Source organism: Tenrec ecaudatus, chromosome 4 (assembly GCF_050624435.1).
Source record: "Tenrec ecaudatus isolate mTenEca1 chromosome 4, mTenEca1.hap1, whole genome shotgun sequence".
Taxonomy (NCBI): domain Eukaryota; kingdom Metazoa; phylum Chordata; class Mammalia; order Afrosoricida; family Tenrecidae; genus Tenrec; species Tenrec ecaudatus.
Genome location: NC_134533.1, coordinates 81,505,232 through 81,519,753, shown reverse-complemented (window position 1 = coordinate 81,519,753; position 14,522 = coordinate 81,505,232). Strand labels below are relative to the sequence as shown.

General features: G+C 40.0%; 1 protein-coding gene and 1 non-coding gene across 4 annotated transcripts in view; both read left to right on the top strand.

Moving 5' to 3' along the window:
* DLG2 (discs large MAGUK scaffold protein 2) overlaps positions 1 to 14,522 on the top strand; it is a 2,300,776-nt gene that overhangs the window by 1,362,921 nt on the left and 923,333 nt on the right. The gene's annotated exons all lie outside the window — the stretch shown is intronic.
* LOC142447624 (small nucleolar RNA SNORA3/SNORA45 family) lies at positions 9,715 to 9,843 on the top strand. Its single transcript, XR_012784293.1, has one exon. It is a non-coding gene; the product is annotated as a small nucleolar RNA SNORA3/SNORA45 family (small nucleolar RNA).

The following is a 14,522-nucleotide window of genomic DNA, read 5'->3' as shown; positions in this document are numbered from 1 at the left end:
ATATTCAGTATTTCTTACCAGCATCATAATTCTTAGGCAACTTTGGCCTTCCTTATTCATTGTCTAGCATTTGCATGCATTTACAATGACCATGACCTGAATCAAATACGTCTTACTCTTCAGAGTGACATTTTACCTTGGAACACTTTAAGGAGATCTTTTACAGAAAATGTCCCCAGTGCAGTACACAGTTTGATTTCCTGGCTGCTTTTCCATGGCTGTTGACTGTGGGTACAAGCAAGATGAAATCCTTGGCATCTTTGATGCTTCCTCTGTCTGTCTCCATGTGGCTTATCTTCATGCTGGCCTGTGAGGATTTGGGGTTTTCTTTATTTGGAGGTATAATCCCTATTGGAGAAGGTAGTCCTTGAGCTGTATCAGGAAGTGCTTCCAGCCGCTCCCTCTCCCAAAGAGTTAAAGACAGCAAGATCACAAACATGTATCGCTTGCGCTGTAGAGATTTATTACTCTATTTGAGGAAAACAGAAAAGTTGCTTAGGGATGCTCAAGAGCCCCCTGTTTCTAGTGGATGAAAATGTGATAGACAGAAATGGGCAGATTGAATAGAGCAGCAAAGCAACAAAGGTCGTAGATCAGAGCTACGGAGCAGAGTGCAGGGTGGTTCATGCTGTAGCTGGAAAATTTAGGTAGAGGTGAACACAACACATTCCCTAAGCCATGGAGTAAAGAACAGTGCTTCTCCATTGAACTGTTTTGCACTGACTAAACTTTTATTGTAGTTAAAGGAGACACACATATCATCAGGGCCCCTATTCTGTAGAAGCCTACTATTTGTGTGCTTGTGACAAAGTGCCATTTGATAGCTCACTGCAAATGAAGAATCCTTAGGGCCCAGCGGGGTAAGTATTGTGATAAGTTACAACTGCAAGGTTCGTGGTTCCAACACTTCAGCCACTTCACAGGAGAAAGATAGGGCTGCCTGCTCCTATGAAGATGTTTAGTCTTGGACACGCTAGACAGGGTGTCTATGAGTTGGAGTTCACTCAGTGGTGACAGGATGGGGAAATACATGGAACGGAAGAGAAGATTAAAACAGAGTGCGCTGGGAAGCCCCCAGCTGGCTTTTCAGGAAGAGTGGAATTGGAGTATGGAAGGAGAAGCACCTGGCAGTGAAGGGAATTAAAAAGAAGGAGGTGTTGTAGGCCTTTCCAGTCTGCTCTCCCGTGAGAACCGTCTAAGGAAGACTGCAGTTCTTGGTCCTTGAAGAAATGTGTCTATGCGTCTTCTTCATACAAGACACAGTCAGGACCTCCATTTGTCCGTGGCTATCATTTTGCCCTAACCTTTTTATTATGCTAGATGTATATATGGGTGTGTATAAATGTATATGTGTGTGTGTGAAGTTGAAAATGTGGAGCTGCAACTAAAAGAAAGTGCCCATAGAGTTGTGAGAGTGAATTCACTGTAGAAGTCTAAGTAGAAAATAAAATTGGCTCTTTCTGCTGCACTTTACTCGAGTGTGTTTTGCGTCTGCAGTGATTCTGGGTCTAGAATATGCATTGTGCTTTGTAAATTGGGCTGACCCAGAATACGGAAGCTGATGTTACGACACTGTCACAGGGACTCTTAATAACTGAAGGATTTCATAAACTTATTGCGAGGTCTGTAACTACATTGTGGTGTGGGTGATACTTCTGAATTATTTTCATTCATATGAAACATCTGAGAAAACAAACTATACCAAATGTATTTTCATGACATTAACATACAGCTATCTAAAGGAGTTTATAAATTATAAGGGAAGATACATTGCAAATGTACTTATTTATTTAATTTTATATTTTCAAATACATTTATTTCAAATTGGATACTAAGTTTAAGAGTCTTACAACATCAACAGCAGCAACCATCGTGTTATTTTCAGGTGACTAGCTAAGTATTACTTGGCGTGTGTGTGTGTGTGTGTGTGTGTGTGTGTGTGTGTGTGTGTCCAGGTTAATAGAAGCAGAACGAAGTGTGTGGAGTGGAAGTGAGTGAGAGCCGCAATCCTTCCTAGGTTCCTGTCTGTGTCTTAGTTAATTCTCCCACAGTTTACCTGAAGTATGCTAGATGGTAGCCTGAGCTCGTTCCATTATTTTCTGTTGCTACTTTCTCTTTCCACTCTTGCTTAACACTTTTGACCTCTGATTTCTTCTTCCAGTTCCTTTGACTCATATTATCTTTTTTGTTGTTGTTGTTGTCGTTAATTTATTCTCCTGAATTATCTTTTATAGTGTAAATAATCTCTTTATGGATTAATCATTTATGTTTGATATTTAAATAATCAAGGTTTTTTGTTTGTTTGTTTTTTACATTTTATTAGGGGCTCATACAACTCTTATCACAATCCATACATATACATACATCAATTGTATAAAGCACATCTGTACATTCTTTGCCCTAATCATTTTCAAAGCATTTGCTCTCCACTTAAGCCCTTTGCATCAGGTCCTCTTTCTTTTCCCTCCCTCTCCACTCCCCCCTCCTTCATGAGCCCTTGATAATTTGTAGATTGTTATTTTGTCATATCTTGCCCTATCCGGAGTCTCCCTTCCCCCCCTTCTCTGCCGTCCATCTCCCAGGGAGGAGGTTACATGTGGATCCTTGTAATCAGTTCCCCCTTTCCAACCCACTCACCCTCCACTCTCCCAGCATCGCCCCTCACACCCCTGGTCCTGAAGGTATCATCCACCCTGGATTCCCTGTGCCTCCAGCTCCCATATGCACCAGTGTACAACCTCTGCCCTATCCAGTCCTGCAAGTTAGAATTCGGATCATTGTAGTTGGGGGGAGGAAGCATCCAGGATCTGGGGGAAAGCTGTGTTCTTCATCAGTACTACATCGCACCCTGACTGACCCATCTCCTCTTCTAAACCCCTCTGTGAGGGGATTTCCAGTGGCCGACAAATGGGCTTTGGGTCTCCACTCTGCACTTCCCCCTTCATTCACTATCTATCTATCTATCTATCTATCTATCTATCTATCTATCTATCTATCTATCTATCTATCTATGTGTTTTTTGTTGTTGCATGATGCCTTATACCTGGTCCCTTTGGCACCTCGTGATTGCACAGACTGGTATGCTTCTTCCATGTGGATTTTGTTGCTTCTGAGCTAGATGGCCGCTTGTTCACCTTTAAGCCTTCAAGCCAGACACTATCTCTTTTGATAGCCAGGCACCATCAGCTTTCTTAGCCACATTTGCTTATGCACCCATTTGTCTTCGGCGATCGTATCATGGAGGTGTGCAGCCAATGATATGATTTTTTATTCTTTGACGCCAGCCTGTGTGATCATATTATCTTCTTAAAGCCTTCCTACATCACACACGGCAACCACCTTTCTGTAGCTGTCTCATGAACACACAAGTTACCTTTCACCGGGACCCTGTAGTCCTTTGACTTCTTGTTCGATTGGGTCAGAGCTCTGTGTAACACCTGATTAAAAATAAAACAGCAGCAAAACTATAACAGAGGTATAAGGGAACCTTAGATCTGAACCAGTTTTTAAAAACTTTTATATCTCCGATTCTCAGAGTGTATTTTCCTGAGATAGATTTCATTTTTATAACAAATAGAGCACTGTGAAGAAAGAATTTGTATATAATTGATTTTTCAGCATATCGAATTGTGATTTGTTTACTCTAGATGACAACAAAACCATTGTTGATTTCTAAAACCCAGGAAAAGCATTTTCTTAAACTACGCTCCAAGATACTTCAACTTGTAATATCTAGTAATACAAATCAGAGTCCTTAAACTTAGAAAAGAAACAAAATGTCAGCATGACCTTGTTGCCTTTATGAAATATATTTTCTCATGGCTTAAGACAGTACGTGTGGGCTAACTACTATAACTTAAGAACCCCAATTCTCCGTGCACTTGTGAACTAGAGGTGGCGCTCCCCGCAGTGGCTGGTGCTGTTGAGGAGCACTTCAGCACGTAGTCACGAGAGACTGCAGTGCCGTATGCCTTTGTTGTCGCCTATGGCAACTGCAACATTGCCAAAAAATCAAAGTGATGCAGAATGCGCAAGAAGTTTCATGACAAAGTTTACCTACCCGCTCCGAACGAAGCACACTAGCTGCCCCCGCTGGGCCGCCCAGCTGGAGAATGTCAACTGCGGTTCCGCGAAAAGAATGAAACAGTGACCACAGTGAACACATTGTTTCCAACACGTTTGTAGTTTACACTGAAGCATTTTTAATTCTATAATAACTAAAATTCCCATTACCTTTTCTTGTTCCAAGATAGATTTTTCTTAGGAAACGTTAATAAAGATCAGCATATTTCATAGTTCCAAGCATGGACCCCTGGTGGCCTATTGCGCTGTTAACTGCAAGGTCTGAAGTTGAAATCCCCAAACTGCTCTGAGGGAGAAAGGCTCTCTATTCCCATAAAGCGTTATTATCTTGGAGACACGCAGGTTTGTTCTGTTGTCCTGCCCGTGGCGTTAGGGTCTCTGTGAGTGGGTCAGCGCAGACTGAGGTTTTGTTTGGTTTTTGTGTGGACTTTATTTCAAATTCTGTCCTCTAATTGCCATCTACTTATGTCCAGGCTTCTAACCTCTTTGAAATATATTTGTTTATTCTTGAGTTTCCTCATTGAGAAATTCAGAATCAAAGTATCTCAAAAGGTTACTGGGATAATAGAATGAATGAATATATGCGTTGCAGTAAGTATTTAATAATAATTATTCTTAATTACTGATTAATAAAGGCAGCATGTAGGATTTTAATACAGGTCATATTTACAATTAACAATTTAAGTTCCTTAGATTGAGGATAATTACATTTTCATTCGAGCTTTTAGCTTCTGTGTCCTTCAGCCATTCTCAGAAGTGATAGTTAACACAAAGGAATTGGATAAGGCAGAACACTATTCTTGGTTGTAATAATCAACAGAATTTTACAGATTTTCATTTTTTGGAGGGGGTAGTGGTTGATAGCTTCCCAGTCCACTGGAATGCAATAACTGCCTTCTTCCCGGTGGCATTAAGGATGACTCACCAGAGAGCTTGTTTTTGCCAACTCTCACATCTCATCTGTACCAGAGAGGAGGCCCCATTGTACCTCTTAAGCAGAATGGCTTACTGAGGATTTTCTTAATTTCTGTGGTGTGTGCATTCTCCTTGATGTATGCACATAAATCAAAGACATTTACAAAATAAGTAAAATATTGAGTCTTGTGTGCAAGCGCATTCATCACAATTAAGTAGAAGAGTTCTCAATCAGTACACATGCAGGAAAGCAATGGTGCTGTCTGTAACAGAATGTTTCTCTTCTTGTGTTGTTTTTTTTAAAAGAACAGGAACAGAAAATGAAAGCGCAATTCTACCATTAATGTATTTGTTCTAAATCATTTTTATAAGCACTCTCTTTCAAGAGATACGGTTGAAGAAATTTGTTGCTAATGTTTCTCATTTTTGCAGTGATACCAACTAACATATTTAGTTCATCTAAACCTAATATTTTGAATTTATAGACTATCTTGAAAGTACATTCTGAGAACTTTTTACTTAGTTGAAAAAATCTTGTTTATGGGAAAAGTGCACCTGTAAGTAAAAATATTTCCATTGTTTGTGAGAAAATGAAAATAACAAGGAAATAAATTACTGTGGTCACAGGGTAAAACATTCATGGCCACAAATAAATATCATGTCCCTCAATTTTCAAGTCAAAGTACTCCTCTTATATTAAAATAGTCGAACTCTTATTGACCATATGTTTTTGATGCCCAATAATTTCCCTATGGACATCATAAGGGAAGGACATGTTGAAGACAGGTTGCTCTTCTTGGAGAGCATAATGAGCAAACCATTCAAAACAATGGCTATTTTTTTCTGCTAATATATTGGACAAGGTTGGTAGACCAGCCTTCTGTTTCACCACAAAAATTATTGGGTACGATATATTAAATGGCTCTTAAATGCAGCATATAACTAACAAGATTGCTTAAAACAGAATAACTAAGAACGTGGCCTCTTGATTCCAGCTACCCTTGTTGAAATCCTAACTCTGTCAAAGTGGTTATGTGAACTTGGAAATGTGTTTTACTGGTTTTCAGTTTCTTCCTATGTAAAATGAGGACAATTTATTCAGTGGAATTTTTGAGAGGATTAAATATACACTGCCTAGAATAATGTCTGGAACATAGTAATCATTCAACATATGTTTGCAATTATATTAGTATATTATTATAAGAATAGACCCACACATTTTGACCCCAGTGCAAACCACAACGTTTCAAACAGGAGTAAAATGGAAATGATATGGCCGCTCTGTCAGACACGTGAATCTACTCCTCTATAACCAGGTGAAGGAGCCCCATAGATGTCAGTTGTTGTTAAGTGACTCTAGTGATTTGTCTTCACAACTAGACAAACAATATCATGATACATGGAGGAAAGATTAGAATCCAGGATTTTATCTTATTTGGATCCAAAATCAAGGTTCATGGAAGCAATACTCAAAACATCCAATGACATATTGCCTTGGGCAAATCTGCCCCAACAGATGTCTTTAAAGTGCTAAAGAACAACGATAACACTTTGAGAACTAACTTAACACGTGTTATTTTCAATCTCCTCATAGGCATGTAAAAACTGGACAGTAAGTAAAGAAAATTGACTTCCAATTTTTTTGGCATAAATGAACCAGTGCTGCCAGGGCTTCACAGCTTGTTGAAACGTTTCAGTTGATGCTCTTTCCATTCTTGGAGGCCCTCCCCCACCTTTTTTAAACTCATGACTTTAGCAGGGCACAGACTTTGCACTTCTCTTGGTTTCTGGTACAGTAACTCAGTGTATTCCTTCTACTTTTGATGCTTCCTGCATAGGCAAAACTGTGCCCACATAATCTTTCGGTATTGCAACTTGATGCTTGGATTTTTGTCTTTCAGTTTAACATAGGCTGTACATGGTCTTTATTTTTCGTTTTCTGACTCCAGGTCTCTGCATAATCATCATCGTTCCTTGTCTTCTCAAGCTGCCCTTTGAAATTCTCTGTTCAGTTTATTATTTATTCACTTTGATTAAGAGTCTCTTTTAACATCCACTTTGATGTCTCTAATGAATCTTTTTAATGACCCTTTGCTTTCTTCAAGTATGATCGCCTTGAAGCCATCTCACAACTTGTCAGGTCTTCTGTATTAGTGTTCAATGCATCAACTCTCATTTTGAGATTGCCTTCCAATTCAGGTGGGGTATACTCAAGGTCATATTTTCGCTCTTGTGAGACTATGATTTTCTTCAATGTTACCCTGAACTTACATATGAGCAACTGATGATGTGTTCCACTCTCCGCTCCTGGCCTGCTTTGGGCTGCTGAGACAAAACTGCGTCCACATTTCTTCTCACAGGTATAGTCAGTTGGATTCCTGTGTATTCTATTTGGTGGAGGCCACATAACAGTCACTGTTATTTTCTTTCTTTTTTTAAAAATAAATCTTTTTATTGGGAGCTCTTACCACTCTTATAACAATGCATACATCAATTCCATCAAGCATATTTGTATATATGTTGCCATTATCATTTTCAAAACATATTCTTTCTACTTGAGCCCTTGGGATGAGCTCTTTTTTCCCCCTTCTGCACCCTCGTGAACCCTTGATAAATTATAAATGATTATTTTCATATCCTACACTGTCCACTGATTCCCTTCCCCCATGTTTCTGTAGTTTGTCCCCCTGAGGGGAGTATGTTAAATGTTGATCCTTGCGATTGGTTCCCTCCTTCTCCCACCACCTCCCCACTTCCCTCATAGTATCACTGCCCCCGTTACTGTTCCTGGGGGGTTTATCTCAGGAGTCTGTGTGTCGAGAGCTCTTATCGGTACAAGTGCACATGCTCCGGTCTAGCCGAACATGCATTTTGATTGCATATTGGATACATTTTAGACCGAAGAACTTGGCATTATTCTATGTCTCCATCACTAATTATAGTGGGTGGTGCATACATTTGAATAATAATTGTATTGGATTTCTTTGTGTATAGATATTATACCGTCATACAAAGAACTGTACTTCAAGGTATGTTTGAAATGTTCTTGTTGGCAATGAAAGCAATGTCAATCCTCTTGAATTTGACATGTTCTGTGTAGTAATCCATATGGTCTGACTCAACATGACCAAAACCAGTCCATTCAAGCTTACTCATGTCTAGATTTCCATGTTCCATTTCGTTTGTGAAGATTTCCAAGTTTCATACTTTGCACCTTTTATGTTCTGATTCTTAATGGATGCTCACAGCTGTTCTCATTTTGAGTTCTGCTCCATCAGTCAAGGAAGGTCTGGAGAGCTGGAGTCCACCAATGTCATTCTCGCTCGCTTGACTTCAAGAAGGCAGCGCGTCCTCTCTCATGTTTTGAGTGCTTTCTCATCTGAAGGGGTCTTATTCCAGCACTGCAGAAGGCTTTCAGTGGGACAGCCTATTCATCCTTTTGTAAAAAAGTCATTTTATTGGGGGCTCTTACCACTCTTATAGCAATCCATACATCAATTATATCAAGCACATTTGTTCATATGTTGCCATCATCATCATTTTCAAAACATTTTCTTTCTAGTTGAGCCCTTGGTTTCAGCTCCTCTTTTATCCCTCTCCCCCAACCCTAGCCTATTCAGCCTTTATAGTCTGTTCTTAGTGTGTATGCTATACTGAACTTGCTCTGCCTTGGGTGGTATTCCTGTTGGTAGTTGAGATATTAAACTGGTAGATGAGTGGTGGGGTTCTACGCTAGGCACTTGGACTATAGGAGGGTGCAAAGTGATGCCTATAGTGAAGTTTAGATTGAGCAGATGCTAGAGGAATCAAATATCTAAGTGTTGGAAGAAGTACAAAGTGATTTGGGGGGGGCACAAAAACAAGCAGTTCAAGTATCCTTTGATCTATCAGTAAAAGCATCCCTGAAAAAGATTGCCTTCAGTTAGCATTTACCACTGTAAAAATCTGTGAAATATATATTATCTCATCATTGATTCTTACAAAGATCCATTAGATAGGTGCTGAAATCCTTATTTCATAATAGTACATCTAAGGTTCAGACAATGTATCTGGGAAGATAAGGGCACTTTCATCATGTCCAGATGCACATGTGAATTCATAGAATGAAGAATTTACTCATAAGGTTCTCTTTATTCTTAGCTGGGGCAGAAGATAGAAAATTCCAGAATCAACTGTGAAACTACCAGAGCACACAAAATTATAAACAACTGCTTTGACCTTTTCTTTCTTTTTTCTTTTTAAGGCATGAACAAGAAATCTCCAGCCAAAACTTAAATTCAAAGGGAAATAATAGAAGCTGGTTTTGTTTGGTCTCCATCAAGAAGTAGCTTGGTGTAAACCTGCTGTGGTGTCTTTCTTAAATGTTCAGGAAGTATTCAGACCAATTTACATCTTTGTTATCATTCCAGCTTCTGTTTGTCAGAGAGCTTCCTTAACATTGTTCTGGACTTCATTGAGTATTGGGTTATTGTGAGTAAACTAATTGGTTATTAGTTTTAATTAGGACTCTATTATTGGATATTTTATTAAAGGAGAAAGGAAAACTAGTGGGTAGAGAAATTGAAATCAAACTAGGGCCTGTCTGAAAGGGTAGTCCTAGCATCCAACCGCATCCCCGAACCAGTAACCATCCTCTTGGGGTCCTTTGTATCCCTCACGGTTGTTGGTAGTCGTCGGGCAAACTTCAAACTCAAAGAGATCCGACCGCAGAATGACACAGTGCCTAGAGTCACATCCTGGCACAACTCTTGTCTTGGTGTGCTAGAGTCCTCGAAGAGGATCTGCTGACCTTGGTTCACTGGTGGGGCAGACAATGCCTCCACTAGGCCCTGGTCAGAAACACGCTAAAAAAAAAAAAAAAAGAAAGAAAGAAAGAAACAGTGCCATCCTCACAATTGTTATGGTTGACATCGCTGTTGCCGCCACTGTCAGTCTGTCTCCTTGAAGGTCTGTGTCTCTTTCACTGGCCTTTTACTTTCCCAGCCTTGAGGCCCTTTGCAGGGAGTGGTCTCTGTTGATGACGTGCCTACCGAATCCTCTTAGAATTTACTTAAAATTTCAGCGACAACTTCTGGTTTGCTACATTTTTCATAGAGGTAACATAGTGCGCATACTGGTTAGCAACAGCGCTTTCTGTTAATGGCATCGTCTCGAGCGCTTCCTTACCAGCAGTTGCTTTTAGAACTTTCCATTGTATGAAGGTATTTGTTCAACCATTTCCCCGTGTTGGGCATTTGGTTCTAATCTTGTGCTCTCACAACTGGGTTGAAGGGTCCAGTCTACCTGGAAAGGCCTCACAAGGAAGGGTCTGGTTGATCCACTTCAATGAACCACTGAGAAGCCCGTGGACTCACCGCGAGCCAAATGCACCCCACAGTAAATGACTGACAGCATTCTCTATTGTATTCTTTGATGAACACAAATCTTAATTTTATATGCTTGCAAAGATATTTACAAAATAAATTCTCCCCAGTGTAACTTCAGCCCTCTTTTCAACCTCCTCTCTCAATCTCTGTAACGCCATATAGAGGTTTTCATTGGCACCTCTGCTGGCCTGTAATGCTATTCCTGCCCAACCTTGTTACCACATGCCATCCTCACCGTCTTACTTTAGCCTTTACCATTTAACACACTGCTACTGTTCTTGAGATCTCTTTAACTGGAAAATAAATATTGCTGCCAGGATAATCTTTCTCTGTTGTCAAAGCTCATGAAATAAAATAACAACAAAAAACCATGCAGTTTTATCTGCTGCACAAAACTTTTTAAAAGACATCCAACTGCCTAGAATATTAGTTCTAGATTTCTTACCCTGGCATTTGCACTTGCTTACAGGAACATGCAGAATGGAGGGTCTCTGAGTTGGGATCCACTTGCTGGTAGTGACTTTGTTCCTGGTTTTGTTACCCAGCGTGATGTCTGGCACAGAGTGGAAAGCAATAAATGAGGATTGGCAGTTTATTGTATAGCCCCCTTTTACACCCAAACAGTACTCTGTATATGGCCCACATTCAATAAATAATTTCTGGTCAATGGGCTTTGTTAAAGAGAATTCATAATTCAGTGTGTTCTCTTAGCACATGATTCCCTGACTTTTTTCTAACAGTTCGATATTAAGGTTTAATCTTTCTTAGAGTAGAATGGAAGAATGAGGTGGCAAGGCCACAGAGAAGGAGCTCATGTAATTCTCGAACAAGCAGGAAAGCATTCCATTGTAACTGTGATGGATTGTGTAATATTGCATATGGCATTTTAGGATGATTGTAGCACTTAAGGCAATATTAAAAACAATGTATCAAACTGAATATTCATATATAGCATCTATGCCTAAATGGCATTGCTAACTCTCATAAACAAGTTGAAATAGCTATTTTGTAGCATTTTTTAAGCATATCATTCCAAACCATATATTTATATTGTTACCTCATGAATTCAGAGGGATCCCATGCATAATCTGATGTGCATAAAAGTATTCATAGATTGATTTGATTTCCTTTTAAGAGCTAGCTACATTTCTGTAAAGTGTGAATTTATGAAGTAGAATATTTCTGTTGCTAATGTTAGATACTCATAAAAGACAAGCTTTAAAAAAACATTGGGTTGTTGTTGTTTTTTAACCTTGATGTAATGTAGAAAAAAAACCAGTGAAATGATTCTGAACAACACATCTAATTATCTTGGGTACTTTTAAAGAAATAAAAATTTAAAACAAGACATTGTCATGCCTAAACTGTAAGAACTATGATTATACATCAACTCTACATGTGAAGGAGGCCTGGTTGCACTGCAGTAAAGTATTTGACTACTGACCAAAAGATCCACGCTTTGTGCTCAGCAGCCTCTCTGCAGGAGAAAGAAATGGCAGTGATCTTCTTAAAGACAAAAGCCTTGAGAACCCGATGGGGCAGTTCTGTGCTTTCCCATAGATTCAGTATGTCACACACAAGCCCAAAAAACTGAGTGCATCCAGTTTACTCTGCCTCGCAGTGGTCCTATGCAGGGTTTCTGAGACTGTCTAATCCTTCTGGATTAGACAGCCTCATTTTTTGCCCTTTGAACAGCGAGTGGACTTGAGCTGCAAACCTTGCCATTAGCAATACTACCCTCTCCAAGCAGCGGCACCACGACTCCTTGCCCCCTTGCAGTGAGTGTTGTTTGGGTTTATATATATATATATATATATATATATATATATATATATATATATATATAGTGTGTGTGCAGTTTTCAAAAAATTGTGGAAATTTTCATTATTGTTTATTTCCATTTTTAAGGAAGTCTGGAAGTCCGTGTGTGTGTGTGTGTGTGTGTGTGTGTGTGTGTGTGTGTGTGTGTGTGTGTAGAATGAGGACCAGAATGATGAATGCAAATGAAACACAATATGTAGTAGATTTTAATGTATATTACAAGTACCAACTGTCAGAATTCAACATTGTTATTGATTTAGGGCAGGATTTTGGTCCAATTAAAGACCATCATTCCAAGAAAGTGTGTCTCTCTGGCTAGTGACTTCACATGTATTTATGTCTTGTGAAGCTCTACAGAGCATGGAGGTCTGGAAAGTTCATTTTAGCAGGCTATAAACTTTGAGTGACATGAAGAAATAAAAGAAATGAAATGTAATTTTTATTTTGGCTTTGTGGAGGAAACCACAAAAATCTTAGCCAGCTCTTAGTCAATGAATCCTCCCAGAAAACGGATTTACAGAAGTGCACATGATACAAAAAAATATACCATGGAAATAGATAGTTGATATACTTCACAAAGGCTTTAGAAGTTACATACAACCTAGTCTTTGTGATAGCCAGGGACATTGAAAATACCACGTAGGATTATGTGAACAAACTCCATGTCTAAGTAGCTCAGGAGGAAAAGTTGACTCCCTGATAATCTGAGCGTGACATAAGGTACTTTTATGTATTACTATGAAGGGAATACCCATTGAGCCCATTCAAGGATGTGAGAATGTTAGGTTTCTGGAGTGGTTGACCTTAGTTCCTGCTTCTCAACGCTGAAAGAATTCACATGACAGAAACACTTTTGGAACCCAGGTGACTTGTATGAGGAAAGGGTTTCAGGTAGTGCAGTCTCAGATCGGGCACACCATCTCCGGAAAGTGTGCAGGGCCGCAAGGTCGGGGAGCGTGGGGCGTTCGAGTTGGAAAATGGCTGCTACAGGGGAGCACGAAAAAGCACATGGAAAAATGGCCTTGAAGAGGAATCCAGAGAACCTAAAGAAGACCTGGGAGGGAGGGATGGAGGGAGGGAGGGGGCAGAGAGAGAGAGAGAGAGAGAGAGAGAGAGCGAGCAAGCCCGAGAGAGAGCCAGAGCGCTCCCAGAGGACCCACAGTGGAGAGAACTCACCCTCAGACCTGCATAACCACCTGAGAGGAGGCATGGCTGCCTTCAGCCTGCTGCTATTTATGCCCCTGTCCCCACTGGCTTGGGGAGCGGGGAGGCGTGGTTGAGGGAATGGGCTGAATTTAGTGACTGAGTTCAGAAGCACTTGTGTGATGTAATGTTGCTGGTACCTGTGTGAGTATGAGCTGGTACCTTGGTGTGAGCATGCTTAGCATGAATTGGTCCCCCGTGTGTTTCCTGTGTGCCGAATTTTTTTTTGAATTTCCTTATTGTGACACAGAGAGCTAATTTTCATTTAGTGTAGGCATTTGGTGGAGTCAACCTCCTTTATCCCTAATCTGTCCACCTTTCAGAGTGACATTATTCATGTCGACGACTGTTAATCATTTCTGCAATAAAAAAGATGAAAAGTTTCTGTGTGTTTATACCCCAACCCCTAGCAGCCACTTTGATGTTCAACTACTTTCCTCCCCTCCTCCTTTCCTTTCTTCTCCTTAACATCTACCGTGAGAATTTCTGTGACCATGTTTTTCCCTTCCCTTGCCCCTGTTTTAGTAGCCATGGATTATCATATGAAATTTCTCGAGCCACAGGGGTATTAAAATTATGGTAAAGTTGCATTATTTTAAACATATAGCAATTGTTTTGAAGAAGGCACTTTTTCCCTTATTACCCACCTCTTAGGAGAGCATTATTTACACTCTTCTACTCCCATACCAAACAACAAAAAGTATGTGTCCAAACAACAAAAACTATGTGTTTGCGCACACACACACACTGCAGATGGAAGAGATGTTGAAATCGATGTTCTTTAAAGACTAAGTTTGTTCATTTCTTAGGATAGGTAGTCTCTTGATAATGATGTTGCTGTCCAAGCTCTACCTAATGGCCACTCATGCTATGTCTAATGGCACTCCTTCCCGGACCCTGGTACCATGGGGTTCTCTGTCTTGTAGCATGAATTGAATATTTGTCTCTGAGACTGATTTCTGTTGTGAACTCCTAGGGCATGATTCAGTGTTAGACCATTGCAGGAGAAAATAATATATCATGTTTGGAACAATAGACAAAGTAGTGGAAGATAGAAGTGCACTTTTGTCCTGATCAAAACAGTTTCTGGTTGAGAATTGAGTTAGGACTCAGGTCTCTAAATCTCTGCGATAG